Below are 15,792 nucleotides of genomic sequence, written 5' to 3'. Positions count from 1 at the left end.
TGCCTGAGTTCTGCCTCCTGTCATATCAGTGGTAGCATTAGATTTCCATAGGAGCTCAAAACCCTGTTGGAAAAATTGTCTTCCATGAAAGTGGTCTCTGCTGCCAAAAAGGTTGGGGTCCGCTGACCTAGACAATCATTCCGAAGGCCACTATCATATTCACACCTGGAATGCTGACAAATATTTTTGGTCAAAGATTAGCACATTACATCTGTTTAAAAAATTAAAGTTCTAAGGTGTCTAAAAGAAGCTCACCCAAAGCAAGAATCCCTGCTTTGGCATCTGTGATAAAGGGTTTTTAGTAACCGGGCAGTCAGCAGGGACAGCAAATTCATTCATTTGTGAGAAAGCACAAATAAGGGCTAGGGGTGTCTGGCTGCTAAATGCCTCTTATTACTCTTCACTATTTTTTTCTTTTTAAAATTCCTATAACTTATTCACTCACCACATCTTTATCCAAATTGTGATATATTCCTGAGGGGGAAAAAAAATCATTTGTATTCCCCACTATCTAGATATAATAGACATTAATATTTTGACATGTTTTCTTCAAATTGCACTTTTTCTGAGGAAATAGATGGTTGCAGATGGAAACAGCTGAAGTTCCCTTTATAAACCCTTCAAATCCCATTCACCTGCATCTATCCCCAGGTGTAACCACATCACTCCCTGTGACTTTACTTCTACTACATGTGCATAGCCATAAAAACATAGAGATTGTTTGCAAGCTTTTCAGCTGTATGCACTGCACGCTTTACATGAGATTAAGGTTTTCAAATGCTCCACAAGTGTGCAGGACTCCTAGTTCATTCATTGTAATAGCTGTGCAGGTATATTAGGTGAACATACAGTTTATAATATACAATTTATTTATCCACTCCCATATTGATAGACGTGTATTGCTTTCAATTTGCCACAACAAACCATGCCAAAAAAATACTTCCTTGTGGGGATTTTACTTCAGCACCTGGGTCTGAGTATCTTTAGCATATATACACCAAATAGTAGAATTATAAGGTCATAAAGCATTAGCATCTTTGACTTTAGTGCACATTGCTAAATTGCTCCCCAAAATCATTGTTACCTACTTATTCGTGTATCAACAGTGTACAAAAATCCCTGTCTCTCCAAAGCTTCACCAAGACTTAGAATTATTAAACTTTTCACCTGATGTGTAAAAAGGAATTTGTTTTCAAATGCTTCTTATTAATCACTGATGCATTTGCACGCCTATTCAAATGTTTACTGGCTGAGTTTTCTTTTCAATGAATTGACAGGTTATTTTCCTTAGCTCAGGTTCCCGTTATATTCTTTAGCTTTTCTTATAGGTTTGTGGGACTTATTTACATATTCTGGTTACCATTCCTTTGCTGACTAAAGGTACTGCAAACATCTCCATATGTGTGGCTGTGTGACTTCTCTTCGATTTTTGTGTATGGTGTCTTCAGTCATACAAAAGATTTAAGATTCAATGTGAGAAAAATATAGAATGTTTTCTTTTTGATTTCTACTTTGTATGTCTTGTTTAAAGAATCTTTGCCAACATCTATATTATACAGATATACTTCTATATTCTCTTCTATAAGCAATAAAGTTTGCTTTTCCTATTATGTCTGTAATCCACATGAATTTTTGCTTCTTTTTGATATGAAATTGGGATCCAATTTATTTCCACATGGAAAATCCTTCCTGGCAGTGCAATTTATTAAATAGTCCACCCTTTCCCAGCCTGCTTTATAATATCATATATAGAGTTTCGATAGACACTTGGGTCTGTTTCTAGACTGTGGTTATCATTTGATGTATTTTTTATCTCTGTGCCAAAACCACATTATTTTAATTACTGTAACTTTCTACTAATTCCTAATAGCTGAAGGGCAAGATTCACTTATTATTCTTAAAATATCCTTGATTATTTCCATATGAATTTTAAGGGCACCTTGTCAAGTTCCATGAAAAACACTGTCAAGATTGCAATTGAAATGGATTTAATTATGGAGTACTGAAGAGTATATTGACACCTTTATGAAACAGACTCTTCTCCCCTAAGAACATGGTATATCTCTGCATTCATTTGGGCCTTCTATTTTCTTTAGATAAAATCTCTAACTGTCTCTATAAAGGTCTAAAATTAGTGTATGTTTAATTTGCTTAAGAATTAGAATCGCTTAGTATTTGCTTAAAATGTCCTTTTGCATTGCTTAATTTTAAAATTGTTTTATTTATATTTAAACAAAATCTACCTTTTTGTTACTTAGAGGCAAGTATTCTCAGAATTTTGTTTCTTTCTATTAAATCCAGTTGCTATTATTTATTAATGATCAACAGCTATATAAATATAAGCTTTATTTTTCCCTTTCCCTCCAATATTTTATCATGACAATGTTCAAACATAGCAAATGTGAAAGCATTTTGCATTGAAAGCCCTTATAATCACCATCTAGACTCTACTTTTAGTATTTAAACATACTTATTTTATCATATATCTATTTGATTCATTCCTCTATATAACTATCTATGCATCTTACTATTTGGTATATTTCAGGACACATTACACAGATCAGTATACTCCCTGCTTGTTTCCATCTTATAATTGATTATTTAAACCCATGTTTATGTAATTACTGGTAAGTTTGAGTTCAGTTGTATCATTCATATTTTTGTCTTTTTTGTGTGGCAGCCTTTTGGTGAGAAATTTCTTTTTACTTTCTTGCTACCTTCTGCTATATTCTACTGAGAGTTTTTTTAAAATAATAAATTGGAAATAATTTGCGTCAAATGCTTTATCTGCAATTATTTAAAAGATCATGTGATTTATCTCCTTGAAATGCTAATATAAGTAATTATTTTGGTCAATGCTTTTATGTTAAACAACCTTTCATTCCTGGGATAAACTCACTTGGTCATAAAAGATTATTCTTTATATATTTTGTTGTATTCTATTTGTTAATATTTGGTCAACAATTTTTGTGTCTATATTCATTAAGAATATTGGTTTGTAATTTTCACTTTTCATAATGTCCTTGACTGGTTTTGTTAGCAAAGTTACACTGACCTCATGAAATGAATTAGGACGTGTCCCCTTCTCTTTTATCTTCTGAAAGAGTTTGTAGAACACTTTCAAAGTATGATACAGTTCATTTAAACAAGCCATCTAAACCCTGAATTTTATTTGAAGGAAGGCTTTTTGTTTACTTTGTTTGTTCTTTTTTACATAGACTTTAAGAGCAATTTTATGCTTTATATTTTACGGGAGGAAGGTACGATAATTTCTCATATTTCCTGTGCCAACACATGCATAGCCTCTTCCATTACCAATAGCCCCAACAATTGGTACCTTTGTTACAATTGATGAACCTGCATTAAAATATCATCATCACCAAAATTTCATAGTTTACATTAGTGTTCATTCTTGGTGTTTTTACATTGTATTGGTTTGGGTAAGTGTATAATGGCATCTATCTGTCATTATAGTATTATTATACAGAGTAGTTTAACCGCCCTAAAAACCCTCTGTGCTGCCTATTTATCCTTCTCTTCTGCCTATCCCCAGCAATCCCTCATCACTTTACTCTCTCCATGGTTATTTCATTTATAGAATGTCATATAGTTGGAATCATATAGTACGTAGCCTTTTCTGATTGGATTCTGTCACTCAGTAATATACACTTTGGCTTCCTCCATGTCTTTTTATGGCTTGGAAGCTGATTTCCTTTTAGTGCTAAATTTTAATATGCTATTGTCTGGATGTTCCACAGTTTATCCATTAACTTACTGAAGGACATCTTGATTGCTTCTAAGTTTTGTCAATTATAAATTAAGTTGCTATAAACATCTGTGCACAGGTTTCTGTGTGGACAAAGTTTTCAACTCTTTGGGTAAATACCAAGGAGCACAATTGTTGGATCATATGGTAAGAATATGTTTAGTTTTGTAAGATACTGCCAATCTATCATCCAAAATGGTTGTGCCATTTCGCATTCCCATCAACAATGAATGAGAGTTGCTGTTGCTTCACATCCTCACCAACATTTGGTGTTGCAGTGTTGTGAATTTTGGACATTCTAATAGATGTGTAGCAGTACTTTGTATTGTTTTAATTTGCATTTCTCTAGCAACATATGATGTTGGAGCATTTTTTATATGTTTATTTGTTATTTGTATAACATCTTTGGTGAGTATCTGTCAAGATTATTGGCCCATCTTTTAATCAGGCTGTTCGTTTTCTTAATGTTAAGTTTTAAGACATATTTATATATGTTGGGCAATAACCTTTTATCAGAAATGCCTTTTGCAAATATTTTCTCCCAGTCTGTGATTGCCTTCTCATTCTCTTGATGTGGGAAGGTTTTTATTTATAAATTAAATATCTCTAATGCAAATAGATTTTCAAGTCTTGTTATATCAGTTTTGAAAGTTATGGTTTTTCATTGAATATATCTAAACTGTCAACTATTTTGACATAATAAAGTTTAAACTCTGCCTTTTTAAAATATCCTTTTAATATCTGTGAGACTTTTAGTAATTCTCATTTATTCCTAATATTGGTAATTTCTATTTTCTATTGCCCTTGAATAATCTTGCTAGAGGATTATAAAGTGTATTAATCCTTTTATGAAACCAAGTTTGTTCATTTTCTCTATTTTTTGTTCATTTGTACGATGTTAATATTCACCATCTTTATTTTCTTTCTTCTAATGACTGGTTGTAATTTGCTCTTCTTTTTTTAGTTTCTTAATATGGAAGGAGAAATCACCATTTTTTGTAACTTTCTTTGTCTATAATATAAGCATTTGAAGCTATAAATTTTCCTTAGTACTGTTTTAGCCATATTGCACATATTTTGATATATTGGATCTCCATTATCATTAAGTTCAAAATATTTGTAAAATTTTTGAGGTTTATTTTTTAGCCCATGAATTATTTAGAAGTGTGTTGTTTAATTAGCAAACATTTGTATACCTAGCTATCTTTATGTTATTGATTTATAATTTAATGTGTCTTTAGGAAATATATTCTACATGATTTCACTTCTTTGAAATTTATTGAGACTTATTTAATTACTAAGCATATGGTCTGTTTTGGTATATGATTCATGTGTGATTGAGAAGAATGTTTAATCTATTGTTGTTGGGTTTAGGGTTCCATACAATGTAAATTTGGCCAAGTGTTTGAAAATTTTATTCAAATTATATCCTTAGTGATTTCTTTTTATTTGTTGTATCAATTATCCTGATTGTGGATTTGCCTATTTATCAGCTTTGTTCTGTCCATTTTTGCTTCATGTGTTATATAGTTTTGTTGTTAAATGTATACACGTGAGATGGTTATGTCTCCCTGATGAATTGATCTATTTATAATTATGAAATGTCCTTCTTTATTTCTGGTATAATACTCTTCATCTGAAAGTCTATTTGTGAATAAAATCTGGATTAAGAGTGTGTCTACAATTTATCTAATAGTAAGATGGCCAAGCCAGCTTTTTCTGTGGTATATATTGTTTCATGCTTTTACTTTTAACCTATATGTGGCTGGATGTTTAAAGTGTGCTTATTATAAATAGCATGTAGCTAGATCATTTTTAGTAATCTAGTATGGCAATCTCTGCACTTTCACTAAGAGTGATTAGCCCATTTACATTTAGTAAATGTAATTTATTAACGTAATTATTGTAATTGTTATATGCGGGTTTAGTGTAATTATTATATTTGGGTTCAATTCCACCTTCTCAGCATTTGTTTTCTTTTTTTTTTTTTTTTTTTTTTGAGACGGAGTCTTGCCCTGTCATCCAGCCTGGAGTCTAATGACCCGATCTGAGCTCACTACAATCTCTGCCTCCCAGATTCAAGTGATTCTCTTGCCTCAGCCTCCTGAGTAGCTGGGATTACAGGTGCACACCACCACACCTGGCTAATTTTTTGTATCTTTAGTAGAGACAGGGTTTCACCATGTTGGTCAGGCTGGTCTCGAACCCCTGACCTCATGATCTGCCTGCCTCGGCCTCCCAAAGAGCAGTTATTTTCTATTTGTGCCACTTGATCTTTGTTCATCAGTTCCTCCTTTATTATTTTCTTTTGGGTTAACTGAATATATTTTAGAATTCCATTTTATTTTGGGTATTGATATTTTAGTTAAGCCTCTTTGTGTATATTTGTGTGTTTTAGCAATTGTTCTGGAGATTTATTATTTCACTCTTACAGATCACAGTTTATCTTTATAAAACATTCTCCTGCTTTATGAAGAAACATAAGAAAGAAAGTATATTTCCAATTATCATCCTTCTGCCCTCTGTGTATTTGTTGTCATATATATTTCACTTCTATATGTGCTTGTCCTCTGGACCCATCTCTTCGCTTCTCCTCTATAATTCTTCTCCATTAACTCTCCCCTCTCTCCCCTGACTCATTATTTGCTTTATTTTTATTGGATCATGTTTATTAGGACACAAACATGCTATTATTTCTCTCATCTTTAAAAAATGCCATTGGCACCACATCCATCTACATGATAGCCTGATTTCTCTGCTCTCCCTTACAGCAATATATCTTGAAAATTTTCTGTTCTTAAATCTTCTTTCCCATTTTTTAAGTATACACCAATCAAGATTTTCTTCACACTGTCTCTGTAAAAATGCTCTTAACAAGGATACTAATGATATCTACTTTGCTAAATACAGTGAATATAATGATTAATTCTCAGTCCTCATCTTACTTGACCCATAAGTAGCACGGGACACAGTTGATCCCTCCAACCTCCTGAAGTATTTTCTTTGAATGTATTTCTTATAGATTTCCTCCTACAAAACTTGATTCTTTCTCAGTCCTTTTTCCTGATTTCTCCTCAGCTCTCATAGGTCCCAGGGTTCAGTCTTTGGATTACTTCCCTTGCCTGTTTATAATAATTCCCTTGCTGACTTCGCCTTTCCTCATGGCTCAATTCCTAATTTATATCTCCAGCCCAATGCTCTTCACTGAATTCCAATTTCATACACTCAACTACCTGCTTGACATCTTCACTTTGATACTAAAATGGCATTTTAAATTTAAGATAAAAACTGGACTCCTAATTCCCCAATCATCCAAAATGTGCGTGCTTCTCCTACAATTTTCCCCATCTCAGTAAAGGGCAACTTCATCCTTCTTATTGTTCAAGTCAGAAATCATGGGATCATTTTTCCCCTCTCTTTCACTCACATACCACATAATCAGAGAATCCTATTTATTCTGCCTTCAAAGAATATCCAGCTGCCAGGCGCGGCGGCTCACGCCTGTAATCCCAGCACTTTGGGAGGCCGAGGCAGGCAGATCACCTGAGGTCGGGAGTTCAAGACCAGCCTGACCAACATGGAGAAACTCCATCTCTACTAAAAATACAAAATTAGCCGGGGTGGTGGCACATCCCTGTAATCCCAGCTACTCGGGAGGCTGAGGCAGGAGAATCACTTGAACCTGGGAGGTGGAGGTCGCGGTGAGCCGAGATCACGCCATTGCACTCCAGCCTAGGCAACAAGAGCAAAACTCCATCTCAAAAAAAAATATATATATATATATCCAGTCTATCACCACTTCTCACCATGTTCACTGCTACCGCCTTAACTGCAGTTGTAATTTCCAAACCCATCTACCTTCTGGTCTGTTCTCAATTCTTAGGTCCAAGTGATCCTGTTAAATTGGAAGTCAGGGTATATCACTCATCTCCTCAGAATCCAGTTGTTTCCCCATCTTACTCAAGGTAAAACCAAAAGTACCTATAATGACCTATGAGGTCCAATGTGACTTGGTTTCCTGTTATCTCTGTGACCCCCATCTCTTATGACTCTTCCCCCTTACTCCTTCCATTTCATGTTCATTGGCTGTCTCACTGTTTCCTCAATGTGCCTGGCACGTTTCTATCCCTGGGTCTTTCCACTTGCTCTTCATATTCTATTAGAAATGCTCTTTTCCCAGATATCCTCATGGCTCACTTTCTTACTTCCTTCAGGTATTTGTTCAAAAGTCCCTTTCACAGTGAGGTCTTTCCTGGATACTCTATCTAGAATTGTAATCCCTACTCCCACACATTATCTTCCCTCTCTATTTTTTTCCCCTCCTGTGTTAGGATTCTCCAGAGAAACAGAACCAGTAGGATGCATGGTTGGATGGATAAAGAGAGAGAGAGCGACAGGGAGGGAGAGAGAAAGAGAAGATATAGATAGATAGATAGATAGATAGATAGATAGATAGATAGATAGATAGAGAGATAGACAGACAGATAGATTAGACAGACAGACAGACAGACAGACAGAGATAGATAGATAGATAGATAGATAGATAGATAGATAGATAGATAGATAGATAGATAGGGATTTATTATGGGAATTTCTTGATGCAATTGTGGAGGCTGAGAAGTCCCACAGTATGCCATTGTCAAGCTGGAGAATCAGGGAGCTGAGTGCCATAGCTCAGTCCTAGTCTAAAGACCTGAGGCCCAAGGAAGCTGATAATGTAACCTCTCAGTTCAAGGCTGAAAGCCTGAGAACCTGAGGAGGTAGGAAGTACTGGTGCAAGTCCCAAGTCCCAGAGTCCAAAGGCCAGAAAACCTGGAGTTCTTATGTCTAAGGCAAGGAGAAGAAGGGAGTCCCAGAAGAGGATGAATTTGTTTTTTATCTGTCTTTTTCTTCTGTCTGGGCCTTCAACTGATTGGATGGTGCCTGCTCATGTTGAATGAGGGTGAATCTTCCTTACTTAGCCCACTGATTCAAATCCTAATATATTCCAGAAACATTCTCACAAATATACTCAGGAATAATGCTTTACAAGCTATCTGAGTATCCCTTACCCTAGGTCAAGTTGACACCTAAAATTAACCATCACAGCTCATTATTTCTTCTCTACATATTTACCAAGTACTGTCATCTCAGGGATTTTTGCTTTTCACAGCTCATTCACTGCTCTGTCCCCAGGGCCCAGAGCACACCTCGTACATGGTGGACATTGGCAGCACCTAATCCCTTTGCATGCTCCATCTTGTCAGTTTGGCTTCAAGTTAGATGTTTAAATATGTACATTCTTTCTCCCATTAGCTACAAACCCCATGACCTTTACATACTCATCAGTCCAGGAAAAAAAGATATGTTTATTTAACAAAAATTCATTGAATGTCTACTGTGTGTCAGATATTGCATGAGATGCTTAAGACACAATGGCCAGCAAGTTATACAAGATTCTTATTCCAATGCCCAATGAGTAGACAGACACCTCTCTCCTCCAAAAAATTAACAAGTAAAATAAATATGGTTCAGAAATAAATTGCTGTTGAGTAAAAAAAGAAAACAAAATGTTTATTTTATAAATGGCACATAATGGATCATATTATGAAGTGATCAAGATGGATCCTATGACTCCATCAACAAATTCAAGTACAGTGTATTAGTCTGTTCTCGTGATGCTAATAGACATACCTGAGACTGGGTAATTTATAAAGCAAAGAGGTTTAATCAACTCATAGTTCCACATGGCTGGGGAGGATTCACAATTATGGTGGAAGGCATAGGAAGAGCAAAGTCACATCTTACATGGCGGCAACCAAGAGAGCATGTGAAGGGGCACTCCCCTTTATAAAACCATCAGCTCTCATGAGACTTATTCACTATCACAAGAACAGCATGGGAAAGACCTGCCCCCATGATTCAATTACCTCTCACCAGATCCCACCCATGACAAGTGAGAATTATGGGAACTGCAATTCAAGATGAGATTTAGGTGGGGACACAGCCAAACCTTATCAAACAGTATATTTAATAAATGGCTCATATGTGTGTAGGGTCCTCTTCTAAGTGTTTTAAAATGTTAAGATACCACCCCTTTGCTTGCTGGCCTTGCAACCAACTACACAGCACAAAGTCACATGCATTATAAAATAACAAATCAGGGAACATGGTACTAACATCTATCTTGTGTTTACTGAGCACCTGCCTTGGGGCTGGAAGGGAGAATTTAGATACTGTACACTAAGTATACATTGATTCATTTACCCCTCACTGCTGACATAAGAAAAAGGCATTCCTAGTCTCATTTCACAATGAGGTAACAAAGTATCAGAAGATAATCCCATCATTTTTAGCAATCAAGTGAAGATTCAAATACATGATAATCACATTCCAAATCTTATGTCTTCTATTAGTCTCCTAAAAGACCCCTGCCACAAATTTTCTAGTCCTCACATGTCCTTTCTGCTCAGAGCTAGTCTGCCAAGCTCTATCAGAACAGGCATAAGTCCTAAGGACTTAGGACTCAGCACAAGTTCCAAGTCTGGAAATTTGTCTCTGCCTACCATACCCAATCTCCCACCACCCTCATTCCTTTCTGCTATCAACCAATACCTATTCCCTGAGGTCTTCCATTCTGCCTGAAGTACAAGGGATCAACAACAGCTGAAAATTCAAAGCTTCCTATGAGAAGGTGTACTGAACACCTTTCAGAATTTTAAGCTAGGGCCAGAAATTTTAATGATGGAATTTTATCTGTTTTTTCTGTAGCCACATAAGAAACGTTCATGAATTTGAGCTTTCCCAGTGGTTTCTAAAATCATCCCTCAGGTAAATTTGGCACTGGAATGGACTCCTGAAAAGCTTTCTGAGGGCTTTCTGGCTGCAGCTCTGAGGCACTGATACCTATTAGGTGCAGAACACCTAACTCTTGTCCCTGTGGTTCCCAAGCATACCTGCTCCCGGGGACTGGAAAGATGCAAGTGTCATTGGCCCTCTGGCCATGAGTACTCTAGTCAGTATTTTCCATGTCTGGAGGTCCTTAAAGGAGTCATCGTGAGGATACAGAGATGGTTTCTGTAAAGTACTAGCATACAGTAGGCACTCAATAAATGGTGGTAGTGCTTAATGATTTTCTCTCTCTCTCCTAATCAAGGGCTTTAGGTCCACCCATCCCTCCTCAAAACTGTTTAATAAAGTCAAGACACCATTTAAATAAAAATGGTGATAGAGTATATTGCCTAATTAACTGTGCTGGTAATTAAATTGCAACAGAAATGGCCTGTATGCACTTCGCTGGGCATTTATTATAGCTTAATAAGGTAACGATTGTATGATAAATACATACCACTTTATTACAAGGAATAGATGCTCTGAACAAATGCTGGTGAAAGGCTAAAACTATTCCAAAGTTTGTGGAGTCTCTGTCACTTAAGAAGGTTCATTAACTCCTTCACATACCTCTTCACTTTTTTAATATCAATTGGTTGGACAAACATGATAAAACAATTTCATTGGTCTTCATTGCCACACTTCATCCCTGCCCCTAGTTTTGTGATTAAGCATGGTTGGCATCAGATGCCACATGGAGTTTTAACATATCAGGGCTGGGAGAGTTCGGGGAGGCCAGCTGGCTCACCCTGTCATGCAAAATCCAAGGACCAGAGAAGAGGTATGCATGCCTTGTCCAAGGTCACACAGGTGAGAGGCTCAGGACAAAATCCCAGCCCTCATGCCTTCTTCTCCCATGTTCTTCTCATGATACAAATATGTGCTTTTGGAAGTCAGTCTTCTCTTCTTCCCTGGAGTATCTTCTCTCCCTGCTCATTGACATGAAAAGACCTGTTTTCTTTTCCAAAATGGAAAGACACATTCTCTGAGGCAGGGAGTTCAGGGGCTGGAATTCACAAAGGTGTAAGGGACTGATATACAATCCCGTTCAGATGGTGAGTTTTGACACAGATGGCAGGAGAAGCTGACAGCGCTGGGTCAGTGATGTGCAGGAGCCAGCTTCTACTGGATCAGATTGCAGGAGTTCAATTTGCATATTCCTTCCCTGCTTCAATGAGACTTCAAGTTGGTAGCTTGCAATCAGCCATTGCGCAAGTATTTAACCATGGAAAAAGGTAAATACTATAAATTGGAGCTTTAAAAAGCAATGTTTTACAAGAAAACCACTGATTAGGGCTTTATGGGCCTGCAGGGAGTGGGTAACAAGGAATGAGGCAGTGTGCAGGAGGTTGAGTTCAGTTGTATTTGATGAAGGCCAACAGAGCCCATTTTCCAATTTTGCCAAGAGTTGTTCCTGGGCACAGCTTCCATCCCCAGGATCTGTCTGATCCAAGTCCATGTGTACAGACATTTTTTTTTTTTAATCAAAAGGAGCTGAACACAGAAAGGAGAAAAATAGGGCTACAGAAGAAGATAGTTCAAAACATGCTTCTGCTTGATTAATGCTGATTAGCATTCCAAAAAATATATTTGAAAGAGTTTCTCTATTGGTTGAATATAAATTATAGTGCTTGCCAAAAAGCATTGCAGATTTTTTAAGCTTTATGAAATTGAAGTTAAAAAAAAAAAAAAAACCTTCAAAAATCATGGCTCTCATGATCACCCGTCACTTAATTAAAACCCAATAATTGCCTTATTATATCAAAGGAATTTCTTCCTGGATGCATGCAACAGAGAAAAGAACCTTAACTTAATATTTTTTTATTAAAATCATGCATTTGGTTCTTTGTTATACTAAAAGATGAAAGAACACAATGATGGTATTATCCCAACCGTATGAGCCAGCATTGCAGGGTAGGAATTAGAAATTAAAGGAACATTGTATCAAGTGAGAAATCATATGTTTAAATCAGTGACTTACCTGCTTTATTACTAACACATATTAAAGCCCACGAGCTTTAGAGGGCACCCAGCACTGTTTTTCCTTCCTGTTATTTTCAGGCTATGATTAGAGTTGAGGTCTGTGAAGGTTGAAGCAGCCTTTGCCTCCTGTGACTCTACAATGACCAGCCTCCTATGACAGCAGAGAATATGAATTCTCCCTCATCAGGCCTGGGAGGTAAAGACCAGCTGATCCCAGAGCCCTACACCATGAACCTTCTGTGGGAAGTGGGTAGATGGGCAACGCCCTAGATGAGTTTAAAATCTCAGATGACTTTAATGAGTAGCCAGGGCTGACAGCCACTGCTCCTGGTCCTTTTCATCATGCCTTGCCCTCTGTTCCAGAGTGAGCATGTCTCTCATGTTTATTATGAAACCACAGAGAACAGCCCAGATGCCTCTTACCTTTTCTTCCAAGATATGCAGCTGCTAAGAGTAACGTTCTTTATTATGTCACATTATTCCATTCAAACCTCATTCTGCCAGGTAGATATTATTATTCCAATTTTATGATAAAAAAAGATATAAACTGTTTTATTCACAACACTTCTGGCCAAATATGTGGATTTTTTTCCCCACACCAAACAATTTTCCAAATCTCTAGACACCAACTAGGTGTCCTACAATTCAACTCAATTCTGACGCTAACTACTCTGAGTTTGTGCAGACCTCACAGGTTAAGGGCTAAGTCTCACAAGACTGACCCACTTGGCACCAAGTACAAGTCCCAGGTTTTCACCTGTAATTCTGACAAATTGGTTATAAATTGGAGGTTCCTACAACCCTTCTTATGGTTGATAATTTATAAGAACAGCTCACAGAACAAAATATAGTGCATTTACTTTTTATTATTAGTTCATTATAAAGGATACAACTCAGAAACAGCCAAATGGAAGAGACGTATAAGGCAAGGTATGGGGGAAAGAATGGGAAGCTTCTATGCCCTTTCTGGTCATGCCACCCTCCCAGAACCTCACTGTGTTCACCAACTCAGATGCTCATGATTTAGGGATTTTATAAAACTTCTATTACATTGGCATGATTGATTAAAATACTGACCATTGGTGACTGAACTCAACCTCCAGCCTCTTTCCTTCTAACTTCCCAGGTGAAGGAATGGGGTTAAAAGTTTCAACCCTCTAATCACATGGTTGATTCCTCTGGCAACCAGCTCCATCCTGACTGTTATCTAGGGGCCCTTCAATAGTTACCTCATTGGCATAAATTCAGGTATGGTTTAATGGGGCCTTGCATTAGTTCATTGTCACACTGCTATAAAGAACTACCTGAAATGGGGTAATTTATGAATAAAAGAGGTTTAATTGACTCACAGTTTTGCATGTTATAAAGGAAGTATGGCTGGGAGGCCTCAGGAAACCGACAATCACGGCAGAAGGTAAAGGGGAAGCAAGCACATCTTACCGTGGCAGAGCAGGAGAGGGAGGGAGTGAAGTGGGAAGTGCTACACACTTTTAAACAACCAGGTCTCATGAGAACTCACTCACTACCATGAGAACAGCAGGGGGGATATTCACCCCCATGATCCAATCACCTCCCACCAGGACCCTCCTCCAAAATTAGGGATTACAATTTGACATGAGATTTGGGTGGGGACAAAGCCATATCAGTCCTCTTATGCACAACAAAAATGTTCCCATCACCTCTACCACTCAGGAAATTCTAAGGGTTTTATAAGCTCTGTGTCAGACACAAAGCCCAAATATATACTTCTTATTATCATAGAGGGTAAAAAAAATGTGTCCATCCAAACCAGGACAATACCAAGTAATATATCAGGACTCCATCTAAGTCCTGAGATTTTAAGACCCAGAGCACCCCAATTTCACTTGTGGAAAAATGCCTGGACCTCAATTTCCAAGATTCCAAATTAGTTACTGGGTCCCAGGCATCCTTATTTTTCAAAAGTTCCAAGAGAGATTCTAACATGCAAACAATTTTGAGAACCATTGAGCTAGAGTGTGTGGTCAAAACTCCTTGCCATCCCAATGAGCATATGAAAATATGTGAAACATCACTAATCATTAGAAAAATGCAAATCAAAACTGTAATGAGACACAACTTTACGCTGTTATGATAGCTATTACCAAAATAGCAGAAAATACACATGTTCATGAGGACATGAAGAAATTAGAATGCTGTGCATTGCTGGTGTTATTATTAAATGGTGCAGCTACTGTAGAAAACAGTATGGTGGTTCTTCAAAACATTAAACATAGAATTATCATATAATCCAGCAATCCCACTCCTGGTATATACCCCAGCGAATTAAAGACAGGGACTCAAATGAATCTGTGTACACCTATATTCATGGTAGCATTATTCACAAGAGCCAGAAGGTGGGATCAACCCAAGTGTCTATGGATGGATGGATGGATAATTGAAATGTGGTATATACCTACAATGAAATATTTCTCAGCCTTAAGAAATATGTCTGACACATGATACAGCATGGATGCGTCTTGGAGACATTTAGTGAAATCAGCTAGTCACAAAAGGACAAATATTGTATGATTCTACTTATGTGAGGTTCCTACAGTGATCAAATTTATGGAGACAGAAAGGAGATTGGTGGGTTCCAGGGACTGAGGGGAGGAAGAAAATAGAGTCAGTATTAATGTGTACAGAGTTTCAGTTTAGGAAAATGAAAAAGTTCTGGAAATAAATGACAACAGTGAAAGTTGTAGAACAATATGAATATACTTCATGCCACTGAACTGTATACTTAAAAATAGTTAAAATAGTTAATTTTATAATATGCATATTTTGCCACAATAAAAAATGCAATTAGAAAAACAATCAGAGGCAGGTCTAAGATGGCCAACTAGAAGCAGCAGCAATCAGAGGCTCCCATGGAAAAGAACCATAACAGTGTGTGAATCCCGCACCAGCAACCGAGGTATCCAGGTCCTGTCATCAGGACTGACCAGGCGGCTGGTGTGACCCACAGAGGGGAAGAGCAGTGTGGTGCAGCCGCCCACCTGAGAGCCACACGGGGCAGGGGCGTCCCCATCCCCTAGCCGAGGGAAGCAGTGAGTGAGCGTGCTACCCAGCCTGGGAAACTGTGCTTTTTCCATGGAATTATGCATTCCATGGATTGGAAGATCCCACTCATGAGCCCATGCCACCAGGGCCTA

This window comes from Papio anubis, chromosome 19 (assembly GCF_008728515.1).
Source record: "Papio anubis isolate 15944 chromosome 19, Panubis1.0, whole genome shotgun sequence".
Taxonomy (NCBI): domain Eukaryota; kingdom Metazoa; phylum Chordata; class Mammalia; order Primates; family Cercopithecidae; genus Papio; species Papio anubis.
Note: the sequence above shows the minus strand (reverse complement) of the source record.